The sequence below is a fragment of the Columba livia genome, chromosome Z (assembly GCF_036013475.1).
Source record: "Columba livia isolate bColLiv1 breed racing homer chromosome Z, bColLiv1.pat.W.v2, whole genome shotgun sequence".
NCBI classification, from domain to species: domain Eukaryota; kingdom Metazoa; phylum Chordata; class Aves; order Columbiformes; family Columbidae; genus Columba; species Columba livia.
Genome location: NC_088642.1, coordinates 27,783,979 through 27,808,461, shown reverse-complemented (window position 1 = coordinate 27,808,461; position 24,483 = coordinate 27,783,979). Strand labels below are relative to the sequence as shown.

Genomic DNA, 24,483 nt, shown 5'->3' with positions numbered 1-24,483 from the left:
TGAACCTCTCTGCAGCCTTGGGCAGCAGGGCATCATCTGGGCTGGCTGGTGACTCAAGCTCTCCAGCACAGAGGGGCAGGTGCTAAGCACTACAGATGGCAGCCACCAATGGACCACCTTGCTCATCCTCCTGTGGCCTGGAAGAGGCAGGGTTTGGACCAGTCAGTAGAAGAAGTAAGAAGCCCATCAGACTAGAGGCAGGAGACATTACCGGGACAGGGACTCTGTCCTAGCTTGCTTGTTAGGCATATCCAAAAGCAACACAAACAAGGCTGTTCCTAGAAAAAGGAGCCTCATATGCTTTTCAGCATCAGTGAGGCTTCCAAGTAGCTCTGGTCTCAGTAGCAGAGAAGGCAAAATGCTTGATTCAGAAGCAGAATACATTGTCTTGTTATTAGAGATGATGTAATGCATATGCATTACAACATACAACATACATAGGCTGCTGAAAACACTATCATTTTGGCATTCCTTACATAACAAATATTTATCCTTGCAACCCAAATATCCCCTAACATCTCCATAGTTTTTGTGTCAGTGCACTATTATATATAAATAAACCAGAAAATCAGTCAGTCTGTGAATATTTAAGCAGTAATACACGAGGTCAATTGCTTTCCCTGGAGAATGGATGATGAGGTAAGAGAAGAGAAACTGGGAACTACTAGCAAATCATTAATTACCTGAGAAATACATTGGGATTATGTTGTCTTTTCTCTAGCAGGGGTTCTTGTGAACATTAACTCTGGGGATTTGGTTGCAATTTGTAAAGCATGGACAGAGGAGAATGAATCCTTGTCCTAAGCATGGTACTACAAGAGCACAGACACCTTCTCTATTAAGGAAAAGCAGCAAAAGGGATTAGACCTTTTTGTTTGAAAATTGTTAGTGTGTCATTCAGTCAGATCACCCATGAAAAGAACTGAATATCCCCACTGAAGGAGCAGTTTGAAAAGTTTTGCTCTGGCTGCCTTAATTTGATATAAACCCCTGAATCTACCAAATTAATATCATCTGTCAGACATTTGTCATTGTGTTCTACTCTCTATTTGCTCTTTTTATGCCTGAATCTAAATATTGTACCAGCTAGGGTATTCCTTATGTCAAACATCTTTGCTTTGCACCTTAATTTAGTCTGAGGTAAAAGATGTCAAATCAATATCTTGTTTAATGCCATGGGTTTGATTTGTGTAATCTGACAGGGAAAATAAAAGTCCATTTTTTTCAAATTAGTGGTGCAGAGCCATTAAACCAAAATCTTGGACTGTCCTAATGATTCATTATTGCAATGGTAACAAATGTATCACCTATGCTGGATCTAAAAGGAAATATATTTTATACAGTGCTCAAAGTTATCCCGTCTGGACCAGTACGCCATAACAGGACTAGAAATGTATTTATACACATACATGCACAGAGAAAACAGATGTTATGCTATAATTTCTAGATTTCTAGCTATTCTGTACATAGCTGTGATTTAGAACTAGATAAAAATAAGCAAATATAAAAAAAAAAAAAAAAAATCAAGAATATGAGTGGAAAGGGTACGCAATCCCCCAAAAATTTGCCAGTGTGATCCATGGTGGTAAAGCCTGGATGCTGCCAGTGTCAATGAGAGCTTTGCTTTTGCAGGAAAAGGATCCAGGTACCACCCAAGACAGGTGAAGGTCATGTGTGCCAGCGGAGGTATGTAACACACTCCCCTCACCATGCTGCTGCACGGGCATAAAGCCCAAATTACTTTCTCACTGAAACGAGGCACGGCACATAGCTAAGTAGATCTTGTATTCTCTAGATAAAAACAACAATAATATATCTTTAGCCTTGAATAAGAGGAAATACAGCAATCTTATCTGATCCTCTGGCAGCCCTTATCTCAGAGACTGCCACACAGCAGTCTCTATGATGCCTGCCCACTGCTGTAACAAGGGCTTTCTGCAGTAGGCCCCAACAACAGTGCTTTGCTTTGCTGCCAGGAATGGTTGCAATCTTCCTTGGGTCATATCATGACGGAAAAGATAGTGCTGGTCAAAATGAAAGCTTTGCATGAGTCCCCGTGCTGATAGCAGGCAGCCCAGCTGTGTTTTACCCAAGCAGCTGAAGGAACACTCCCATAGAAACCTTGTGTTCTCTCCATTTGTTACACACGGCAGCAACCACAGGCAGCTTTAGTGATAAGTTGTTTTCTGTTACTGCAACATCAGGTAACTGCTTCAATCAAAAGTACACAGACTTCCCTGCAGGTTTGATCATAACCAGATGAAAAAACAATAAGTAGTTCTAGCTCATATCCCGTAAGACCTAGTCCTTTTAGAGGCAAGTGCAAATCCATGCGTTTTCTGTGTAATTTTGCTATCCAGCAGAGCAACACATAGAGTTACGCTAAAGGGAAATATTTACATGCTCCAGAAGCTGAGTAAGTGTATTACTCAAGGCTGACCTTCTACAAATTCGCATGAAGCAAGACAAAATACTGAACTCCGCAAAACTATTGCTGGACCAAGTTAACACATAGTAGTTTACTGGGAAAGAGTCAGCATATACCCAAACACGCTCTTGTATTTACAAAATAATGAGTTATGTATCAATAGTTTCACAGTTAGTCAAAAAAGCTGGCAGGAAAAATGCTGACGAGGAAGCGATATTTTAGGAGTAAAGAAGCATAGTGACGATGTGAAAACATTTGAGAACTGAGTGTGACTTTGTAATGGAAATTAAACAATTAGCTACATTCAGCTACAGAAGTCAGAACAGCCCTCATACTAGAAAGATAAATAGAACCTAAAACTAATTGAAATCAGAAGTAAAATATAGATTAAGGAAAACACTAATACAGGGAGCAAAAAGAAGACAGGGTTATGGGTATGAAACTGAAAATTGTCTCAAATAAAGTGGAAGAAGAACTCAAAGACTTTGTGCACCCTTGATTAAAGCAATCAGACAAACTCTATCTCAAAACTTCTAAACCTCTCCGCTATCAAATCTCAGATTTGGTAGCAAATATTTTCCATAAACTTACCTAATCAATGGAGGCACAATATAAGTGGATAACAGGAAATTAATGTCCTTATTTAAAGAATAAGTGAAATAGCAAAAATTACCTACGTTAGCCAAACCTCAATGATATTTAAGGTTTTAGAGCAAATTAGGAAAGGCACCTAAGGAAAGACAGAATGAAATGGAACTGGTGAACTCAAGTGTATCAAAGGCAGAGCCAGGCCAACTTATTATTTTTCCTTAGGAAGAAAAACAAACTTCTTAAAGTCAAGCAAAGGAAACAAACTTTGATAAATACCAGCTAGCACCTCATGAAAGATTACTTGCTCAATCAGAGAAGGGATTGTTGCAAGAACTGTTAAGAAGGCATGCAGACAGCTACCACAGAGCTGACAGTAAGCTGTGCCGTAAGGAGAACCATCCCTCTGGACTGACAGTCCACTCACATCTGTCTTAGGGCACCCATTCTATTCCTTATTCTCATTAATGGCCTTGGGGTAGAGATATAAGAGCCCACTGGCTAAATTTATCAATATGAACCTGAGGAGTAGGAAGAAAAAGCAGCAGAATAGACTTTGAGAAGTAGGAGGTCTCAAAACGTGATTAACCAAAGCACTGAGCATCCCACACCAAAACTGACCCATCAAGCTCAGCATTTCCTTGACCTCACAGCACTAGAATGCCTTCCTCTTTCACGAAGCAAGAAAATGCCCCAAAGAGGGCTCCCAGGCAAACAACTGGAATCAAGGAATATGAGGATACATTACTCAGAAAGTGTCAGCACAGTGCTCAAAATTATCCCCACTTTGCAAAGGCAAGTCCTCCTCTGTAAACCAATTTGAGTTTTCTGGACTGATCAGTAAGTGTGTAGAAAAGGATGTATGGCTGACAGATAATCTCTCTGCATTTCTAACACTTTCACCAAGGTCATCCACCAAGGACTTCTAAGGAAAACCAGCAGCCATAACATTGGAGGCAAACAGTCAGCTTATGCCATGGAAGGATGTAACATGCAGCATTCTTCAAGAGTATGCACTGGGACGTGTGGTGTTCAATAAATTCAGGGTGATTTGGAAACAGCAATGTGGTAGCAGAGTTTGCTGATGCTTATTTATTCAGGGTACTTGAAAAGAGCAATCTTCAACAATTTCAGGAGAACCTCATCAGACTGAATGACTGGATAATGACACACAGATTAAATTCAGGACAGATAATCATAAAGTCAGCCCCAAAGAAAAAAAAAATTCCTAATTTCAGACATCAGATGGTGGTTTCCAAGTTGACCATTACCACTCAAGAGCAAAATTTTGAGGTTATGACCAATTGTTCCAAAATACATCTGCTTAGTGCTCAGTAGCACTCAAAAGAGCAAACTGCATATTAAGAATTATTGGAAAAGAAACAGAGAATAAAACCAAGAATATCATTATGTTCCTGAACAAGTCCAGCCTTTATCCACAAATTGGATATTGTGTGCAGTTCCACTACTGTCATCTTCAGCAGGAGATAATAGAACTGTGAAGCATTGAAAAAAGGAACAAAGGTGATCAAAGGTGTGGGTTGTTTCCCACAAAACCCAAAAATTTTGCTGGTTATTGTTTCAGATTCCTCAGTCTGAAAAAGAAACAACTGAGGAAGAAAATGATAGGGGTCCACAAAAGCATGACAGCCTGCAGGGACAGAAGCACAACATCTGGCAGGCAACTCAGAAAAGGCCATGGGAGCTGGCTGTCCAGGAAGGGCATTGTAGCATCAATCATAGGAGGAGTAATTTAACCAAACAAGGTCTGCAGGGAAAGATAATGTCTCATTAAATCAAACATTACAGTTGGGAAAGAGATGACAAATTTTTGGGCATGTCCGTCCTTCTTCAGGTTATTTGGTATCTACTAGACTATGCATCTGGCAACAAAATATCTCTTTCAACACTGGTATTGAAATGTCTTAAACATTTCCATTTTTGTAACGACTTGATCGCTTTTTGTTCACATAGCACAAGACATGTCAGTTGTTGTACTGTCCTCAAGTGTCTATGTGCTGGCTGAAGCCTCGACAATTTAGCTGAGGTGGGAATGGGAGCACTGAGAAAGATGCCTCTGCATACAGAGCATCAGTTCTTTAGGAAAGCTTCCTCTCCCATTCCCACAATGATTACTGTCTTTTCAGTGTGTTGGTACCTCACTCCATACACCACAACATGCAGAATCACAAAAAAGAAAAACACTGCAGTTGCTAACAGACAAAACCAAAGACATACATATACATTTGTAGCACAGTTTATCCTTTTGTCTACTTTATATGCCTCATGCAAACACAAAAGCTACCTACTCCCACATGTTCTGGAGCCTTATCCAAAAATACAGCTCCAGATATATGCAAGCTGCAAACATGCTGATCCCTCAACTTGAGACTCATTATGCTTTTAATGGCATGCTGTTATTTTTTCCTAAGGCACAACATACACATAGAAAAGATTCCCCTGCACAGCCCTCTCTAGCTGACTGCATAAGAAAATAAAGCCTATGGTTCAACATTTTATACCTCTACAGCACCCGTCTCAGTGTGAGCACTGGTCAGCACAGGAAAACCTCATTCACTTCTCACTGAGTTGTAGTTCATTATTTAGAGATGGTGTTTTTTGGTTTTTTTTTTTGTTTTTTTTTTTTTAAAAAAAAAAAAAAAAAAAAAAAAAGGAAGAGTGCTTCCCTCTGTGACAGGAGTGCTCAATAGGGTGAAGATAGCAGAGCAGCTGTACATTCTTGTTCTTTCTTGTGGATAAGCCGTATATGTAAGTCTATGCATCTGTTCATGCTGCTGTGTTACAGGCTGATAAGGAAGCAATACAGCAATCCATAAGAAAGTACTGTAGCTGAGCTCTCATCTGAATCATATGCTATGATGGTATCTTCTCTGATTTATAGTCCAGCACATTCAATTCTTACTATGCTCTGCATTTTCCCTCCTCTGTAGTAGTCCAGTGGAACAAGAGCTTTTTATCTTACCATGTCTCCCCCAGCCCTTTCAGAAGAGAAATCTTTAACATAATAGAAAGACAGAGTACCTGTTATATGTGAGGCTACTGAGTAGAAGTTATTTGTTTTCATGATTATTATTTCATTATTGGAAATTAAATACATTTGCCATCTATTACCCCAATGACCTATAGAGCATGTCAGTAGAGTTCTGCCCACATTGCCATCACCTGTGGTTGCCCTGGACGTCTTTTTCAGAGACAGCAGCAGCAAGACAAGGAAAGAAGAACACCCTGATAGAATTAGTGAAATTGCCAGAAAGCATAGCCAGGGACACAGTCATTAAAATGCTGCAGAATTAATTTCAGTCTGGAAATTATCCATGACCTAAATGCCTTTTATAGATTACCAATGCTAATGAATTTTTGCCTAATGGTACATTAAAAGCAATCTTCCATCATTTTTAATTAATTGTTGAAAGCAAACAAATATCCAAACATTTGATAGCATAGCCTCAGTTCTGTAAACCAAGGTGTACATTTAATTTTACTCACATCAGTAGATCTTTTAACTTCATACATACAAAAAGCCCAGGAAACCAATTACATTCATCTGCACTTGCAAAATTAGAGCCAAGGATCATCACCAACCTCTTCTCCTCACAAAGAGAAATGTGTCCTTTCTTTTTGTTCCAGAGGACTTGTGGTGGAAACTACTTAATCTCTTTATTGTGAGGTCAAGGTGGGGGAATGGGGCTTAGGAAGGAATGTGGGAAAGAAGGAGAAAAATAATAAAGTAAACATTTCACAACAATCTCCAATGAAAGTTACCACAAGACATGCCAGCACTGACAGATGGATTGGGCAAGTATGAATTTCAACAGATTTTCCTCAAAGATGTGGTCCTAGCTTGAAAAGCTATTCCATAAAAGTTGATTGTTTATGGTTTGCATTTATTACATCTCAGCAGCTTCAGCCTAGATATGCTCAATGTAATAGAAAGACCACAAAGAAAACAAAGTCCATTTCTTAAATAAAAATTACTTCCCGGGAGGCATCGGAATGACACAAGATACGAATTTATCATATCCTGCCTTAAAACTATTCCTGAACTTTTATTACTTTTCTTCTTTTCGCATGCTAATTAGAAATTCAGTTTTATTCTGTGAGGTTAAGCGGCTGTTGTGCACATGACTGCATATCAGCAAGGTGCAGGGTTTTTTATGCACATTATATACAAGCAGCTATACAGCCCTGGCCCAAGACATGAAATTTCAAACAATTAAAGAAAGAGCATGTTGCAGTGAAGTAGAAATCAATCATTATATATAGGGATTTAGAAAATATATGCCTTGCCAGGGCTTCCTGGGACTGCAGCCCAGCAAATGAAAGCATATACAATAAAGGGTTATCTGAACCAGAATCAACCACAGTAAGTTTCTGAGAGTAAATATTTACTAGTTGCATCTGAAGAGCTGATGCATCCTTGAGACTTGCAAGCTTTTATTCTGGCTTCTTACCACTAATTAAATATGTCTAAACTAGGTCTTTTCAGGAGAACAAATACAAACATAGGTCTATAAAAGAAGCCACAGGCCTGTTGCTTTAGACTTTAATAATGAAGGGGAATAGTTTGGCTGCCTGGGAACATATTTCATGACAATACCTAATGCAAGTTGAATGTTGGGCTGTGCGCAGTTATTGGCCTCTGCTCAGTTGAAACTGCTTTTGTTAGCATTCATTATGATAAAGCAACAATCACAACACCAAAGTCCTCAGATATCCCTGAACACAGTTTCCCATCCATCCAGCTCAGGCTGCAAGTGCAGCACAGGAGTCTCACAGGTCCCTCTACCCCTTCTACGAGACGTTCATTAGCCAAGCATCAGGGCCAAGTCTTTTTTATGTACCATCTGCCCTGGACAAGAAGCTCCCACACAGTGCTTACCACCACTACTCCATGTTTCCATTCCATTTCTCTCTTCCACAGACAAAAGCAATATGCAGGCCTACAGCATGAAAAGCTCAAGGCAGCCAAGCATGGCAAGGCAGAGAGGAAAACAGAGCAAAATTTGTGAGGAGCTCCCTGCAATTTCAGCATGGGCAGAATTACAGCCCCCGGGCCTCCACCTGAGCAGTGAACTTCCAGATCATGCTCAAATTGCCAGAGAAAACTATTATTAAGGCTGAAAAGTCAGTACATGCAAACTAGACAACACCAGAATTAGATTTGTATTTGCAGTATAGGTGGGACATGGACATTTTTTCCTAGCCAAGACAAGTCTGATGCTTTGGAATTGCTTCTCAGCTTGATTTGAGGTAAAAAGCTGACATTCCAAAAATTACTATTGCCTTAGGAACTATTTTCTTTTAGTATTTTCAGAACATTTTATTTTGATTTTGCCCTTTTCATTTTACGAATTCTTTCATATAAACTAAATCTCTGGGGGAAAAAATTGGTTTGCACTATAGATAGATAGATAGATAGATAGATAGATAGATAGATAGATAGATAGATAGATAGATAGATAGATGAATAAATAGTGCAAGTTTTATTTTTAAATGAAAAGGAAAACAAAAGGACAAATCTGGACAAGTCTTTATCCAGCTCTATTTGATTGGATAGTGCTGTTAAAGCAGCTTTTTCCCTACGAATCGTTTTGCTCAGTTGGCGTTTCTGATTCTCCTCATGAAGGACGTACCTTCATGTCTTACCTAGAGCCCACTGTTCAAACTGCACTCAGACAAGGCAGTTGTTTACGCAATTATTGCTCTCCTGTTAAGCTTCACCATGGAGTTCTCAGGCACGCTGCCCCTTCCCAGAAGTATCCTGGACCCTTCTGCCTGACCTTGACACATTGTGACCCCATCTTCTCCATGACACTCAACATATTCTTGCTGCAGTTACATCTTTTCCTTTAGCACCATTTTGTAGCCACTGCTTCGTTTCTCTCTGCTTATCACAATGGGAATTTCCCATTCCATGCTAACCATCACTTGCTGCATTTGCTATCGTCAACCACTCGTGCCTCTTCCCATCTGATATTCTCTGCCTGTGACTCACAGTCAGCTGTCGGCAAAACCTTCTTCATGCTACGTTGACCCCCTTCAAGAATATATACCCAGGTCAACTTGAGACAGTCTCCTGACACACATAATTTCAGTTTCTGTAGTTAAAGTTTGTCAAAATAATAATAAACTATAACATCTTCTAAAAGAAAGCATTAAGCAGCCTTAATAAACAATGTAATTTTTGCTGCCGAAGGAGGAGACAGGCTTTCTACAACATGAACCTGACTCCCCTTCTTAGAGGATGTTTTCTCATCTTTTACGTCTCTTCCCACACCTGCCTGTTGTGCTTCTTCCCATTCTTTTAGAGTCTCTTGGTCCTTCCCACAATTTAGGCAAATGCTACCAAGTCACCTAATGTCCTGTCACAGGGGTTAGGTGGTTTGTAGTATAACGGTTGATATGGGAAACATCCCAGAAGTAGCACACACCAACCAAGGTGAATAGGAGCTGCAGCTCACATCAGAGGCACTCAGTTTCCCATGGGTGATGCCACTCCAGCTTTAGCAATGCCCAGAGAAACTCTGAGGGTCCCTTTCTGCCAGGCAACAGAAGAGCCCAGAGCAAGAGGGAAGTCTGCCGATGTGATCTTTTTAGATTTCAGTAAAGCCTTTGATACTGTCTCTCACAGTATCCTCCTGGACAAGATGTCCAGCATCCGGCTGGGTAAAGACACAGTACAGTGGGTGAGCAATTGACTGATGGGCCGGGCTCAAAGGGCTCTCGTAAACGGAATTGTGTCGGGCTCGTGACCAGTCACTGGCGGGGTTCCACAGGGGCCAGCACTCTTCAATGTCTTTATAAATTACTTAGACTCAGGATTTGAGGGATTGTTTAGCAAGTTTGCTGATAACACAAAACTAGAGGGAACTGTTGACACTCTAGAGGGCAGACAAGCCCTCCAGAGAGATCTGAACAAATTGGAGAAGTGGGTAATCACCAACCACATGAACTTCAACAAGAGCAAGTGCTGTATTTTGCACCTGGGACACAGCAACCTTGGCTGTACACACAGACTGGGGGACGAGATGCTGGAAAGCAGCTCCATGGAAAAGGATCTGGGGCTTCTGGTCAACAACAACTTGAACACAAGCCAACAGTGTGCCCTGGCAGCCAAGAGGGCAACCGTGTCCTGGGTGCATCAAGCACAGCATTGCCAGCTGGGCGAGGGAGATGATTGTTCAGCTCTGCTCTGCATTGGTGCGGCCTCACCTGGAGCACTGTGTGCAGTTCTGGGTGCCAAGGGATCGAAAAGATATTAAGCTGCTAGAGGATGTCCAGAAGAAGTCTACAAAGTTGGTGAAGGGTTTGGAGATGAAGCCATATGAGGAGTGGCTGAAGTCACTTGGTTCATCACGGTCTACAGCTTCCTCACAAGAGGAGGAGGAGGGACAGGCACTCCCTGGTGACCAATGACAGGACCCGAGAGAATGGCAGGAAAATGTGCCAGGGGAGGTTTAGGTTAGACATTGGGAAAAGGTTCTTCCCCCATGGGGTGGTGGAGCACTGGAACAGACTCACCAGGGAGGCAGACACAGCTTCAAGCCTGACAGTGTTCAAGAGACTGGACAACACCCTCAGACACATGGTGTGAACTGTGGAGTTGTCATATGCAGGGACAGGAGTTGGACTCAATGATCCTAGTGGGTCCCTTCCAACTCAGGACATTCTATGATTCTAAGAGGACACCCCTGCCAGTGGCTGAGATGGAGAAGCAGAAGCCTGGAGAAGCAGAACGATGTCTGGCGGGGTGGGACACCAGCAGAGTTGCAGCCTATCCATATCACAAGTCACTTGAGGGGTGGCTTACAGACACCTGCCAGAACATGATGACAGTACACAAGGATTAGTAGGAAGCTCTGCGATCTAACAAGGGCTAAGGCACTGTCAGTTGCTGTTGTCTGGGAATACAGCAGCACACACACCTCCACGCAGCGGGTGACCTGACGCTAGCTAGGAGACAAGATTGCTCCGGCAGCTCTAAAACCTGCTCTTGTTATGTTCATTAAAACATGTCCTTCAGGGTGGTAGATAAGAAAAATTACTACTATGGGCTATTAGTTGCTATCTGATTTAATTAAAGAGCTGCATAGTTGTGTGGTGATAAATATGCAGACAATGCTAAGCATCCACAGAAGTTGCTCATTCCCACAACTTTTTTTCACCTTAGATGAGTATTAGAAACACCTTTGAATCAAACAGTTCATCATCTCTAAACTTGGCGTCATGGACTGGGTCAACAATTGCAAAATAAAAGTGTGCCAAGTAATTTTGAGACCCTGATATATCTGCCAAGAACATGGAACTTGGAAAGAGTCTGTTCACCTGGAGTCAGGTTTGAAAGCAATTTCCAGTGTACAGTTTTGCAGTAAGGGCAGAAGTGACAGAAGCCATTGTTGTGAATTTAAGGAATCAGATATGGTGCATTAAGATGAAAATGTAAATAAGACAGCATAAGCAGTGTGTTACAAGGAAAAAAAAAATAATGAGAGTAGAGGCTTATGAGTATGCAAGCTTTAAAGCAGGATCGATGCTCTGCATTAAGGCCAGTATGCACCTGAACAAGGACAAAATAGAGAAGAGCACAGGTGGCATGTACAAAACAAGATAACTTTTTGTCATGGTTTGACTCCCACTGGCAATTAGGACCATGCAGCCACTTGCTAATCCCCACTCAAGTGGGATGGGGGATAGAATCAAAAGGAAAACAAACAAACAAACAAACAAAAAAACAAACTAACAAAAATTAAAACAAAACAAAAACAAACAAACAAACAAACCCTAAGTAATTAGTTGAGAAAGAACATTTTAAGAGGACAGTAAAGGAAGATAAAATAGTAGTAGTAGTAATAAAAATAATAGAATAATATAATATACAAAACAAGAAAAAGGTGGTGCACAATGTAATTGCTCACCAACCAAAACACCAATAGCCCATCCATTCCTGAGCAGCAGTAGCTGATGAACTTCAGTTTATGTACCGAGCATAGTGACATGTGGTAAGAAATACCCTCTGGCCAGCCTGGGCTGGCTGTCCTGTCTTTGCTTCCTCCCAGCTTCTTGTGCACCCGGTAGAGCATGGGAAGCTAAAAAGACTTTGGCTACTCAGCAACAACAAAAACAACCACTTTCTTCTCATAGTAAATCAAAACAACACCACTATACCAGCTCCTAGAAATAAAATTAACACTATCCCAGCTGAAACCAGGACACCATTTCCAGAGCTCGCAGGACAATGTTCTCCTTTATGGTGCGCTAGGCTCCAGAAGAGCAGGACTCAGATTCTGCATCCATAAAAGAGCCTGTTGCTAGTACTGTGTCCTGCATGTTCTCCAACCTGCCAAGCACAGCACTAGGATCAGTCATGGATGCTGGGAGGCTTGAGCAGGACCGGAGAGGGTCAAACCATCCCCTGGCACCCCACAGCAGACTGAACTAGCAACTAATGAGGAAGCTACGGAAAACCAAAGGCTGAATAAAATCTAGCAAATATAGAAGTAGTCTGGATTCATTCCACAGGCTGACAGCAAGCTCTCACCTGCATTTTCTCACTCTTCACAAACGCAAGTGTTGCATTTAAGAAGTTGCTCTATGCTGTCCTTCTGTCATCTACCTTCCTACTACTTACTTTTCCTAACCAACATATTTGCATGAATTGCAAGAGGCTCTGACTGATTTAGAGTAAAAGCAGAACGTATCAAAATAGTCAAACTGTCTTTGCTTTGTTTAATGTTTTTAACTACTTCATTGTGTAATATTAAAAACTCTGGGTTCAAGCCCATCAGCTTATAACAGCAGAAAACAAACAAGTAATGAGCTTTATCAGGATCAGATGCATATTAAAGACCATTTCATTTCCATCAAACATGGAGCTTCCAAACAACATGCTATTTGTACGCATTTTGTGTGCTTCTTCCTTGTGGCTCAGTCAGTTTCAGATGACATTGGTGTTGTATGAGATGCTACACTTACAGGCCATGGTAACATGAAAACACTTGGATGAGTCTTAGCTGCAGAGCTACACCAACAATCTCTTTTCTCTTTTTTTAAAAAAAAAAAAAAGGTCAGAGAGACATTTTACAAGGTGAGGCATGCAAATCAAATATGTTTGGTTTTGGTGTGGGTTTTTTTGTTGTTGTTGTTGGTTTTTTTTGGAGTTTTGTTTTTAGTGAGCTGAATCAATTCACTGGGGGCTCAAAAAAATCTGAGCCAATTCAAGGGGATCTAGAGCAAGGATGACCACATAGCTAGCAGACAACTGCCCAGAAGCAAAACCCTTTCCTGACGGCAATGACCTGGTGGATTGCTCGGCCAGTGCCATGGAACTCCAGTTTGTATTTTAACACCAGATGAGCAGAGATAAAGATCACCAGAGAACTGGTGAAAAACAAGTGGCTTTCTTCCTAACAGCGCTGTCTGGCTGATCCAGAAGAATGCTTAATCACACACCATCAGGAGTTCCCAGGCAGAAGGATCAGCACAAAGCTAGGATTTTCCTGGGCAGTATTTAGCATGGGTAACTTCACAACAACCACTACCACAAAACAGAGGCTTGCAGCAATACGCTTGCCTCTCAGCAAAATATAATTTTGGGGAAAAAATTATGAAAGGAAAAAAACAAATTGACAGTAAGTTTTTGAAGGTGTCTGTGATGTGCCTGATTATCAGTATCAGATTGCAAATCCTTCTAATATTTTTTAACACATTGTTTAAGTTGGGGCTATTTTCCTGTTTTCTATTATAAAAAGCTTGGTATAAAAAACAACAGGAATCACAATGGCACAGCTAGATTTAGATATGCCCAACAAGATGTGTTTGTGGAAAAATTACACTATGAATTCTCAAATTGACAGAAAAAAAGGTCACTTTTGTAATGGCAATTGAATTTACCTTTACAGTTTTATAAGGTGAAGCTCTCCTTCCCCAGCTTCTGTTGCAGAAATTAGGACTCACTGAGTCTTTGAGAAGGATCCCATGACATGACATTAAACTTTTTCAATCCAAAACTTGAAAATTATCCTTCTATTGGCATGTGAGACTTGACCTTAGCCCTTGATGGTCCAAGTGTGCTTTTAACTGAACGTTGTAAGTCACATAAAGAACCTTTTTGGAACATCATTTTCCTCCTTGTGAATAGTAAAAGCATAATTTGGTAGCAAGAGTCTACAGTATGTAAGTGTTCACACAAATGTGCAAGCTTGGAAAATGAATGTAGCAAAAAACCCTACTTTGAGCAAAAACTCTTCAGATTCATCCTGCAGATAGTATACAAGACTCAGCATAGATCATATTTTATAAAGAATCCAATGCACTTCTTAAAATTCACTTACATAAAAAAAGAAAAACAGAATGAACAGAGCTCTCCCCTACTCCCATCATCCCAAGAAGGATGACAGAGAAAGATAACATGAAGCTTCCTGTGGAGATTTGCTCATTTATATAAAGCTAATGGAGGGAGGATCCATTTCTCAGATCCTGCTCTCACATTCTCTAGCTCCTGCAGTAAGAACCAAACTGACATCCATAAATAAACAAATGCACACATGACCAGGCAGGACTAGAGAAGGACTAGTCAGTACATGTCCCTGGCTCACATGAGCTGGCCTAATGCTGTCCATCAAACCAGGCTTACTTTAGACTCCTGCTTCCGGTTCCTGCCATCCCTTTCAACTCTATGCCTAGGTTGGAAATTAGAGTAATTTTCCTTTGTAGCCAAATTTTTTTCAAGAAGGAAAGTAGCAGGGCAAGAATCAAACTTGAGCACTCTGAAGCACTATCTCCAGGATTATTGAATTTAAATTAAAACAAACAAACAAAACAAAACAAAAAAAAAAAAAAAAAAAACATGGGCTGTATGGGCTGTTTGAATTCAGGAAGATTATTAATGATTTTGAACTCTTCGGTTGTCTTGTGGATTGGGACCCTCAACCAGATTTCAATCTCCTTTCAATCATCTCCTCATCCCCCCTTAGGAAAACAGGTGTCATATGACACAAGACTGTCCAAAAGGAAGTAAACTGGGAGCAAAAGGTAAAGAGACTCACAGGAGTTACTACAGCTGAACTTGAGAATTCAGTTTTTACAGATACCAATATATCCTTGCACACTTTTACTCTTTGGTCCCTAAAGTATCTCCAAATAATTTTCATCGCAGAATGCACTGCTGTCTCTCCTTTTTATTTGCCCTCACACTGTACTACAATATTGCTATGTACTAATAATGGCTTTCATATCAAGCAAACTATTTTAAGAATCTCAGACCTTGAAATAGTGGCTGGATGCCCAGACCGTAAAAATCAGTCCCCCCTTCCAAAAAGCAGTAATGTTAATCACAAGCACCACAGAGTCCAAAAATATCATTAAGTCAACTCGGCGCAGAAAACTAAAGGTGTTGTCATGAATCCAAACCTCACCAAATCTACCCATAAGAACAACTTCACGCTTGGACTAGCTCCACCAGAGTACCCTGCTTCACCCAGCAGTCAGGAAGAGAACTATGGATGCAAGTGATAAATAGTGATAAATCCTTGGGACATTACCTCAGCTTCCAAAATTTTGTACCTAGAAGCTTTCCTGAAATCTGAGTTTGTGTATCCAGCCTATATCCATTTATTTGTCCAAGGCTCAGCTGTTACTTGCTTTGCTTCAATCCACCATCAGGTTCTCCGGTTGCTTTCCTATTACTATCACAGAAGACAGAGGGCAAAGCTGGATTCCCGTGGCTTCACAGAAAAAAATGAAGCGTGGGTAAGCATAGTGGGGACACAGCTAACCTGCATGGATGTGAACAAAACCAGCAGAGTTATATTTGTTACCTTGTTTCATGTTCTTTGAATATTTAGGACTTACTTTGGCATCTTGCTGCTTCACTTTCATGTGGGTAAGAAACCTGGCAGGAGAAGAAAGAGACAACAACTCTCATCTTGCTCTGAGACTTGGTTGGGTTTTGTGGTTCCAGGTGAAGCCTGAACAAAGGGAAGAGAGCCCCAAATCATGCATTCCATGCACTTCAGACATCACTGCTCACTTTTATCCTTATCAGTCTTGAAACAAGACTATTCAGACCTGGTCAAAGAGGATGAAAACTCCTCTTCTTCAGTTTTTACCTGGAAGAAAGGGGTGGAGAAGGGCAGCAATACCCCCTCCCACAGCTCTGACCCTGGGTCCCTGTGTTGCTACAAACTGCTGTCACCTAATTTAATTGTATTGCAGTTCAAATGAGCACATGTTGGTAAACATCACGGCAATGGAAAAGCAGCATCCTGTTTATATTTCATTGCAGGATGATTCATTTATGGTTCTTCAGCAAGGCAGAGGCTGTAATCATACAAAAGGTCAGCAGTTTCTGCTAGGGCTTTTGCATTTAGTCAGATAGTGTTTAGGTTTTAAAAAAATCCACTGTTGATATAATCCTGCTGAACAGTCTTCATCTTTCCTGGAAATCAAGAGTTTGACGTAGATGAAACTTCTTTAATTTAAGGTATGGAAAACACTCTCCATGTTGCAAAAGGAAGTTGATTGTCTTTGAGTACAACAAATGTAAACCGCCTGCAAAACACATCTTACAGTGGATGCTGGAAATGCAGCATCTCTCACAGATCCCATAAACCAGCATTGCCAGACTTGCAAAGTGAAGCAACAAGAAATCACTTTGTTAAATGAGGCTGGGGGAAGCTGTGTTGTTATTTGAATAAATAATTACAGAAGAGGAAATAATCTAAAGTGCTTGCCCTTCTATTTTACAGCAGGGGGCATGCAGGATCAGCCATTTAATGTCAGCATCAAGGTATCAAACATGACATCCAGTACCATAGGAGCTAATCAGTTTCTGATGAGCCTAGAGTTTGTCTGAAATCTCATATTCCACCCAGTCACTGGGCTTTATCTTTCACTTGCATTGTTCACAGCTTCTCATGGCATGGTTTCTCTGAGAATCAAAGTTGCAGCCAACACCACACGTGCAGGCAGTGCATATACCCAGTCTCCACAGGAACACATTTTATGAAAACTGTACACACACTTGCACATAAGGTATTGATTTAGAACTTGACATCAACTCTTAAATATAGCAAATCACCCCAAGGTGTATCCTCTTCAAACACTAAACTTAGCTTGCCTATATCAGAATACACATGAGGAACAACCTTTCCCAGCTGTTGGAAGAGTCTGACTGACCTTACAGTGCTACATGATTTATATTACAATCAAATAAACATGGCCTCTGAAGAAGGTTAGAGCTATTTACTGCTTTCCAAATACTCCTTCACATACGAACTTTCAAGCCAAAGATGTTCTTAAATCAGTAACTACTTCAACAAACCCTCGAGAAGCTGGGATGTAATTATTACAGCATTAGCTCCTGATTAAGGACTTGTTTGAAAAAGTCTCATTAATTTGCATGCACATCTGACTGTGATGGAAGGGAGCCAGCAGAGAGGTACACAGGTCATTGGTTCCCCTACACAGTGCTCAGACCATCAACTACATGTCTAGTAGAAGAATTGACACCTGTTTGTTTTTCATCTCTCTACGTTAACCCCTAAAAACTAAGATGTCTCCTTTTCTTGCTGATCTAATTGATACTAACAGTTCCGTGCAAGTCTATCCAGATCGTAAAGACGTTCATAGTGATTCAGAGAAGTCTGACCTTTTTCCAAAGAGTGCCTGACAGGAGACAGGGAGGCCAGCACACCTGGGGAAATAATGTGCCACCTGTTTTCCACTCTGTTCCTCTGCTATATGAAACAGAGCGATCGTAGAGCACTATTAAAAGTAACAACGTACAATTGTTGGCATTATGTTAAGGACTACTTAGAAAAAGGGGAAAATAGCTCAGTTTCGTGAGTACATTTTAATAAGCAGAAAGATTTTATCACAGTTTTACCTGGACTGTGGGAAGGGAGGGTTTTTAGCTTTATAAGACAGGGGTATACAACTGAATTATCACAGGGCAGTTGGCCAGAATTACACTGGAAACCAGAAGGAAGGTAGCTAAAACCACCACACTGCTTAAGCAAGATGAAGGCCACTGGAACAGGAATGACGGAAATAATAAATTCATGTGAGTACACAGGACAATTTACTCGGCAATGTTCCCCAGCATCAGGTCATGCTACCACCAGCTCACGTTACAGATGGAGCCCTGCCTGCAGAGAGGCCCAGGGGCCAGCAAAAATTCTCCCTCTCCAGTTCCACCGCCCACCCCAGCACACGTGTGAGCAGCCACTTCGGCTCCAGTTTTGCACTCCTACATACAGCTGGTGGGAAGTACCTACAACGCCACTTTGAAAACAATACGTACCCTGTAGCTGACTCGGTTTTGATGGAGCATTCTATGGAAAACTGAAGTTGGATGGGTATGTCAGGAAGACCCATTTTCTTCACACTGTGGCACAGCAGAAACGCAGAGCTGAAGTGTTTGTCCTCCCAGTTACTTTTGCACTTCCTCCATTTATATAAAATCCAGTGTTTTATGTCAGACACTGGTGCTGCTTTCAAGTGAGTAGCACATCTCGCACACAAAATCCTTCATGTTCTTAATCCCAGCGAGCTGTGCTCTGAGTACATGGTTGCAAGCTGCTCAGGGGCAGCAGCTCTCCACTCTCCCAAGATTTTTTGACATTACCAGGTCTTTAGGCACTACCACTAGCACAAAAGCTTTTCACCTGCTGCTGATTCCAGATATTCACAAGCTTTTTCCCAAAACCCAGGGTTTTTTTTTTTGTCTTGCTTTCCTAAGTATCCATTTGCTTGCTTGTGTTAGCAAAAAATATTCATATGTTCATAGTTAAACTTTCAAGAACCTGAAGGAATCCAGGAGACACACACCCTTTTTTGCATCATCTCAAAGTGGCCACGTCTGCAACAGGTACAATTCTTCTGGACAGGAGTCACACAGTGCTTTCTAAAGGCCATTTCTCCTCCTCACTAAGGATTGATTCTCACACTCCTAACAATACAGTACTATCTGAGCTATTGGATCATATTGGAGTACTGTCTTTCTAGACCTCGGAGTGCAGTTTCATCTGCAAAAGGACCACCTCTGACATGGACAAACACCAGCTATTCAGGCCTTTTAAGACTTTTCCTATAAAACTTTCACAAAGACAAAGAAAAGTGTGTTCCTCTGCCTTTTTACCTATTCTGCTTCCAGTTTGTTTCCCTTGCTTTGTTCTGCGTGGTTTTCCACTGGTGATAAACACAGAGAACTGATAGCAGGGAACACGGGCAGTTGGTTATTTAGCACCCAGCAAGAAGCAAAGGCTAGGCAGGGCAGTCCTGTTCCTACAAATTGATATTAGGGACAAACCTTCCCCAGCACTGCTGTGGTTCTAGCAGAGCAACAGCCAACACCCTGCAATGTCCCAGGTGGCTTTGCAGGCTTCTGGGCATGCACATGCTTTCACACTGCCCCTGCTGCAGCACTAACAGGGAACATCTCCATGCAGTGGGTTGGGTTGGCAGCTCTGAACGTTGCCTCCTTTGTGCAGGGATGCAGCTCCGTGGAGCAGAGCTCGGTGCCAGAGCGTGATGCGTTTCGGCACCCAATAACACGGGTCACACAGGATGTGCAACAGCCCGGCACGGTGCTGCGGAGCTTGTGGGGCCACACACAGCCCCATCACAGCCTCTTAAATTGTCTGCACCCACGCTGCAGCAGCACACAGCCCCAAGCGCCTGGCACCACCACAGCCCTGGAGGTGGCTCCCCAGCATAAGGTGGGAGCTGCAGGCAGCCCAGGGTCGCATTACCTCAGCAGGCAATAGTAATCTTGATGAATTTACTCCCACTGTCTATCCTTGGAAATACGCAAAAACTGCCTGGACAGGGTCATAGGCAACCTGCTCCAGGTAGTCCTGCTTCAGTGAGGTTGGACAGATGAGCTCCAGAAGTCCCTGCCGGCTTCTACCATTCTGTGACTCTGTGAGATCTTAAGATCTGTAAGTTCCTACTGAACACAGTTGTACAACTCTGGTTCATCTATTTATAAAATTAATACAAATTAGAATGTGACCGACTCAATCTAGTGCTCCTGTTGAGGATTGTAGAACCAGAATACAAGATTTTAAAACTCATAAAATGCAAATCAGCATGTCTAGATGAACACTGCCAGCTGGTGTTAGGTCCAAGAAAATATTTACTTTGTATGTAAATATGGTTTTAGTAAGAGTCCAGTAGGAACAGAAGTATTTTCTTGAGGAATAGGAAAGAAAAATCATTTAATCAAGCTGTCTCTGCATGGCTGCAAGTCAAATATTATTCTGGTGCATGGAAGCTGTGCAGTTTACATGACCTGCCTGTAGAAATACTAAAGAGATCCAGAAAGAAAAGTGATAATTGCTCAAGTCAATGTGAACAGGAAATGCTCAAAAATCAATAAGACATGAAGTGAGTTACTCTCATTGCTTAATAAACAGGGAAGAAAATGAAGCTTTAACACCTTTAGGTAATAAGTTACAGCAATATTGGTTAAAAAAAAAAAAATTCCCCTACCCTTTTATTGATGTGAACAGCACTGATGGTTAGGAAAGATTAAAATAAATAACATCAACACAAAGCTAAATATTACAAAAGCGTATTTGCATTCCATTTAGGAAAGATCTGATACACAAAAGCCAAGAGCAGTGGATTGCTGCTTTTGTTTCCCAAATGTAAACCCATGCACGTTGTAAGGTCTTTAAAACCAACAAACAAACATGATGAGTTCATTGAACTAAGTGTTCGCTTTAACCCCAGAATATATTAATCTGTATGTATAAACACTGTGTGAGAAGTTCTCTGTGTTTCTTAATTACACTGTGGGTTTTAGACATATGGTAAATAACTTTTGAAAAAGATGGCCTCTGATTTCCCTGCACAGTAAGCCAATTTACTGCTCAAACATTAATATGAATCACATACTTCAGGGAAAAAATAAAAAAGTTGGCTTTCTTGAAATGTACTGAGCAGTGGAATTATTTGTCCTGCATTTGATGGGTGCACTTGGCAGGTGTGACCCCAGAAGTGACTTCTGGCCACAGCCTCGTGCCCCGCGATGCTCCTCACACCTGGGGAGAGTGGGGCAGAGGGACATACTGGTCCCCTCACTCTGCAGATAACTGCCTGAAATGTTAGAGAGTTACTATGTGGTTTAGTATTTCCAGAAAAATTATAGCAGCCAACTCTAGAACCATATACTGAAGAGACATTTTGCAGAAGACCTGTAGGTATTACGCTGGCACTGGTGCCACGTGCGAGTTATTAAACAGGCAGTGTAGGAAGGAAACAGCACGACTACTCCTAATCCGTTCTTCCAAGTCTTCACTGGGATTTACTCAGTCCCTGTCTACTAACCTTAAAAATAACATGTGAGCACTCAAGCCTCAGCGGAGAGTTTATGTTTTGCCCCACCACGGCAGGGTTTTAAGCAGTAACAAACATAGACACGAACTTGTTATGACTCCACAGAGACAGCCCCAGCCTGGAGAGAGTGTAAGGGCATGTTCTGCTTACACAAGGCCGCACGTGCTACAGACACGTGCTCCACTGAACCTCTTCATATTTCTTCAAACCAGGCCCCTTCAGCAAAAGCTGCAACTCTGAATGCTGCAGCCACTTACATATCTTTGGATACCTGGACCTTAGTGTCTACAACAACAGTTATAAACTTCTGAGTAGTGTGTCCTTTAACAGGGAAGAGAGAAACAACAAAACATCCCACAGAAACCTAGATGATTCATAAAGAAAGGATTTGTTCTTGAAGTCCTCATGTGGCTTAAAAAAGTTACATGTATATATATACACACGCAGATGCATTGGTTTTAAAGAGTTTTCTGTGGAATAAGAATTACAAATCAGCAACGCTGCAATGCATATTTTTGGGTTTTTAATAGGTTTCCATCTCCAACAAAAACTTACAAAAGGTTCAACAAAAAGAAACCTAAAGTCTTCAGCTGAAGAAAAGTACATTTCCTACTTATAACTCTCATCTCCAGAATGTACTGCATCCTACACCACACCACACAGTGACATTTATGAGATGGTTGCTCAGTTTTCCTATATTTTACCTTGCTCTGTTGTCCAGTTCCTCTAGAAAACAGAGAGCGGTGAGCACACCCAGTGTCTTTACCCAAACACCCACTGCCCTGGTAGCCCGATTCTTCACATTTTGGTCTGATTTGTGTATTCTCTTTTTACCTGTAGAGTGAGAACAAAATGTTCTTTCCTAGAAAAATAAAAGATTTGGGCCTGTGTTACAGGCAATGAAAATAATTTTACGGGACTGGAGCTCTTAGACTTTCTGCTGCTGCCCAGCTCTGACTTGAGCACAGCTACACAGCGATGCCACCTGCTTACAGCAGCGTGATGCACCGTGCACGCCCCGACTTGTGCAGCATCACTGTAACCATCGTCTGAAAGATGTAATCTGCTCTGCCTCCGGCGTAATCATGAGAAAAGCTTAGGTTTGAAACCCTGCACGATATTGCTGCTGAGCGAAGGCCAGACCAGAAAGGCCTAAGCTCTTCTTACAGGGAAAAAAAACAAGCAGTTGAAGAACTGGTGGAAGATGAGGGCAGAGGGTTTCTTTTAAATGACTGTTGGCAGGTGCGGTTTAGTTTTTTGGGTTTTTTCAGTTTTGGTTTGGTTTTAAAGGAGTGAAAAATCTGAGCCCTGATTTAGATGTTGAAGAAAGTAAAGAGTTCACATGAGAGGTATAGCAAAAACTCGGGAGTATCAGTTTAACTCAAGTTGAGGGGTGGGCAGATGGGGGAATAATTCCTCCATGGCGGAAGTAACAAGAATGAGACCTGTGGCTTTACTTCTCCCTTGGATGGACACCTCCTGCTGTTTTCCAAGGAGCTGGAGGCAGCAGTATGCAGCTTTATTTCACTTGGACTGATCCCAGGATAAAAGGCAGCCTCTCCTCCTTCATCTGCGGGCTCCATGAATCCCCTAAGTCTTACCATAAAAGAGCTTTGTACTGTCTCAACTGATGACCTCCATTACACTTGTAACCTTCAACTTTTATTTATAAAAATCCTTAAGCAGCTTTCTAGCCCCACACATCTCCGTTCCCCACAGCAGCAGGTTGTGCTCACAACGACAAACACAGGACCAAAGAAAAAGAGGTCATATAACCCAGGATGCAAACACCTGCAGCTTCTCTTACCCAGTTAGCGTAACAACAGAAGGAACTAGTGAGAAGTGTTGCATTCCTCCCTGAGCAAAAGAGGTAGAGTAGCATTTCACATTCCAGAGGTAGGCTGGCACATTAACACCTCTTATTCCCTAACTCCATTAGGTTTGGAGAGTTAAAATAAAATTGCTTTTCATTAAAAGTCCAAAACTCAGTTGTGAGGTTTTGTTTTCAACAACAGTGACTGTTACTCCCACTGATGAACAGGAACGGGGTTGCTCTCCATCTTTGAAAAATGAGGTAATTATATGTCAATATAGGTGCTCTGTGCTGGCCACACAGATTTCAAGATTTTGTCCAAAAGCTACAAAAAATTGTTTCAAGTGCTCATGGCTCATTTCCAACAAGCATGCGTCAGCGTTAGAACTGCAGTGCAGGAGAGAGATAAAAACTCCTCATGAAAATCCAGTGAAAAGGAAAAACACTTTAAGTGAGCTGTAAGTTACAGACTGTAAAAAAACATCTCATCCCAACTCTGATGAGAAGCAGTCTAGCTGCAAGCACACAAATGAGAGCACGTCTCAACTATTTCTTTGCTGTCCTCTAGTGTCAGCTTTTTGTAATGAACAGAATCAGAATGAGCCTTTTTCTGTTAGCCATTTGAACTGCTCTTTTTAAAGCAAATTAATACCTGTCCTATTGTGAACACTGAACACTGATATAAAGACACCTCTGAAAAATGGCCAAGCTTTCACCGAAAACCATCAGCCTTCCCCAGACATAACTGCAAAGTTTGAGACAGCAACACTGCAGCACACGAAGGCAACCTGCCATCTTCTAATGTGAGGTTTACTCCATGGGGGAATCATGGCAGGACAGAGAACACAACTTATTTTGCTCCCAGCTTTTCTTTAAACAAAAGTTCACGTGCATGCAGCATTTGCATAGCCGAGTAGAATTGGTTTTCCCTCTTTGATTTACAATATATCTACACATGGAGGCTATCCTGCTTAAGAATATCTCTAGCAAAGTTCCAGCCCACAATAAGCAGTTATTTCAGTGGTTTCACAAATATAGTAATACATTTTACCAAAGTAGAGCAGTTCTATGAACAATGCAATTATTTCTGCATTTATGGGCTGGTGCAGTAAAGTATAAAATAAAAAACAATTCTAGAATACTTACACTAGTTTAGAAAAACAAAAACAGTAAAAGATTAACTAATAATAGTTCCAGACAATGTGTGAGCTGAGCAGGACTGAAGGCCAGAGTCAGCTGAAGGTCTCCAGCACCCTCTTCTGGTTCCTGGAGCCACAGCTGGAAAACTCCC

At 41.4% G+C, this 24,483-nt stretch overlaps 1 long non-coding RNA gene across 1 annotated transcript in view; it reads right to left on the bottom strand.

Annotated features, from left to right (window-relative positions):
- Positions 1 to 16,045, bottom strand: part of LOC135577385 (uncharacterized) — a 73,166-nt gene extending 57,121 nt beyond the window's left edge. Inside the window, exon 1 of the long non-coding RNA XR_010469144.1 lies at positions 15,577 to 16,045. This is a non-coding gene — a long non-coding RNA (uncharacterized LOC135577385). The remainder of the gene's footprint in view (positions 1 to 15,576) is intronic.
- Between the last annotated feature and the right edge of the window lie 8,438 nt (positions 16,046 to 24,483).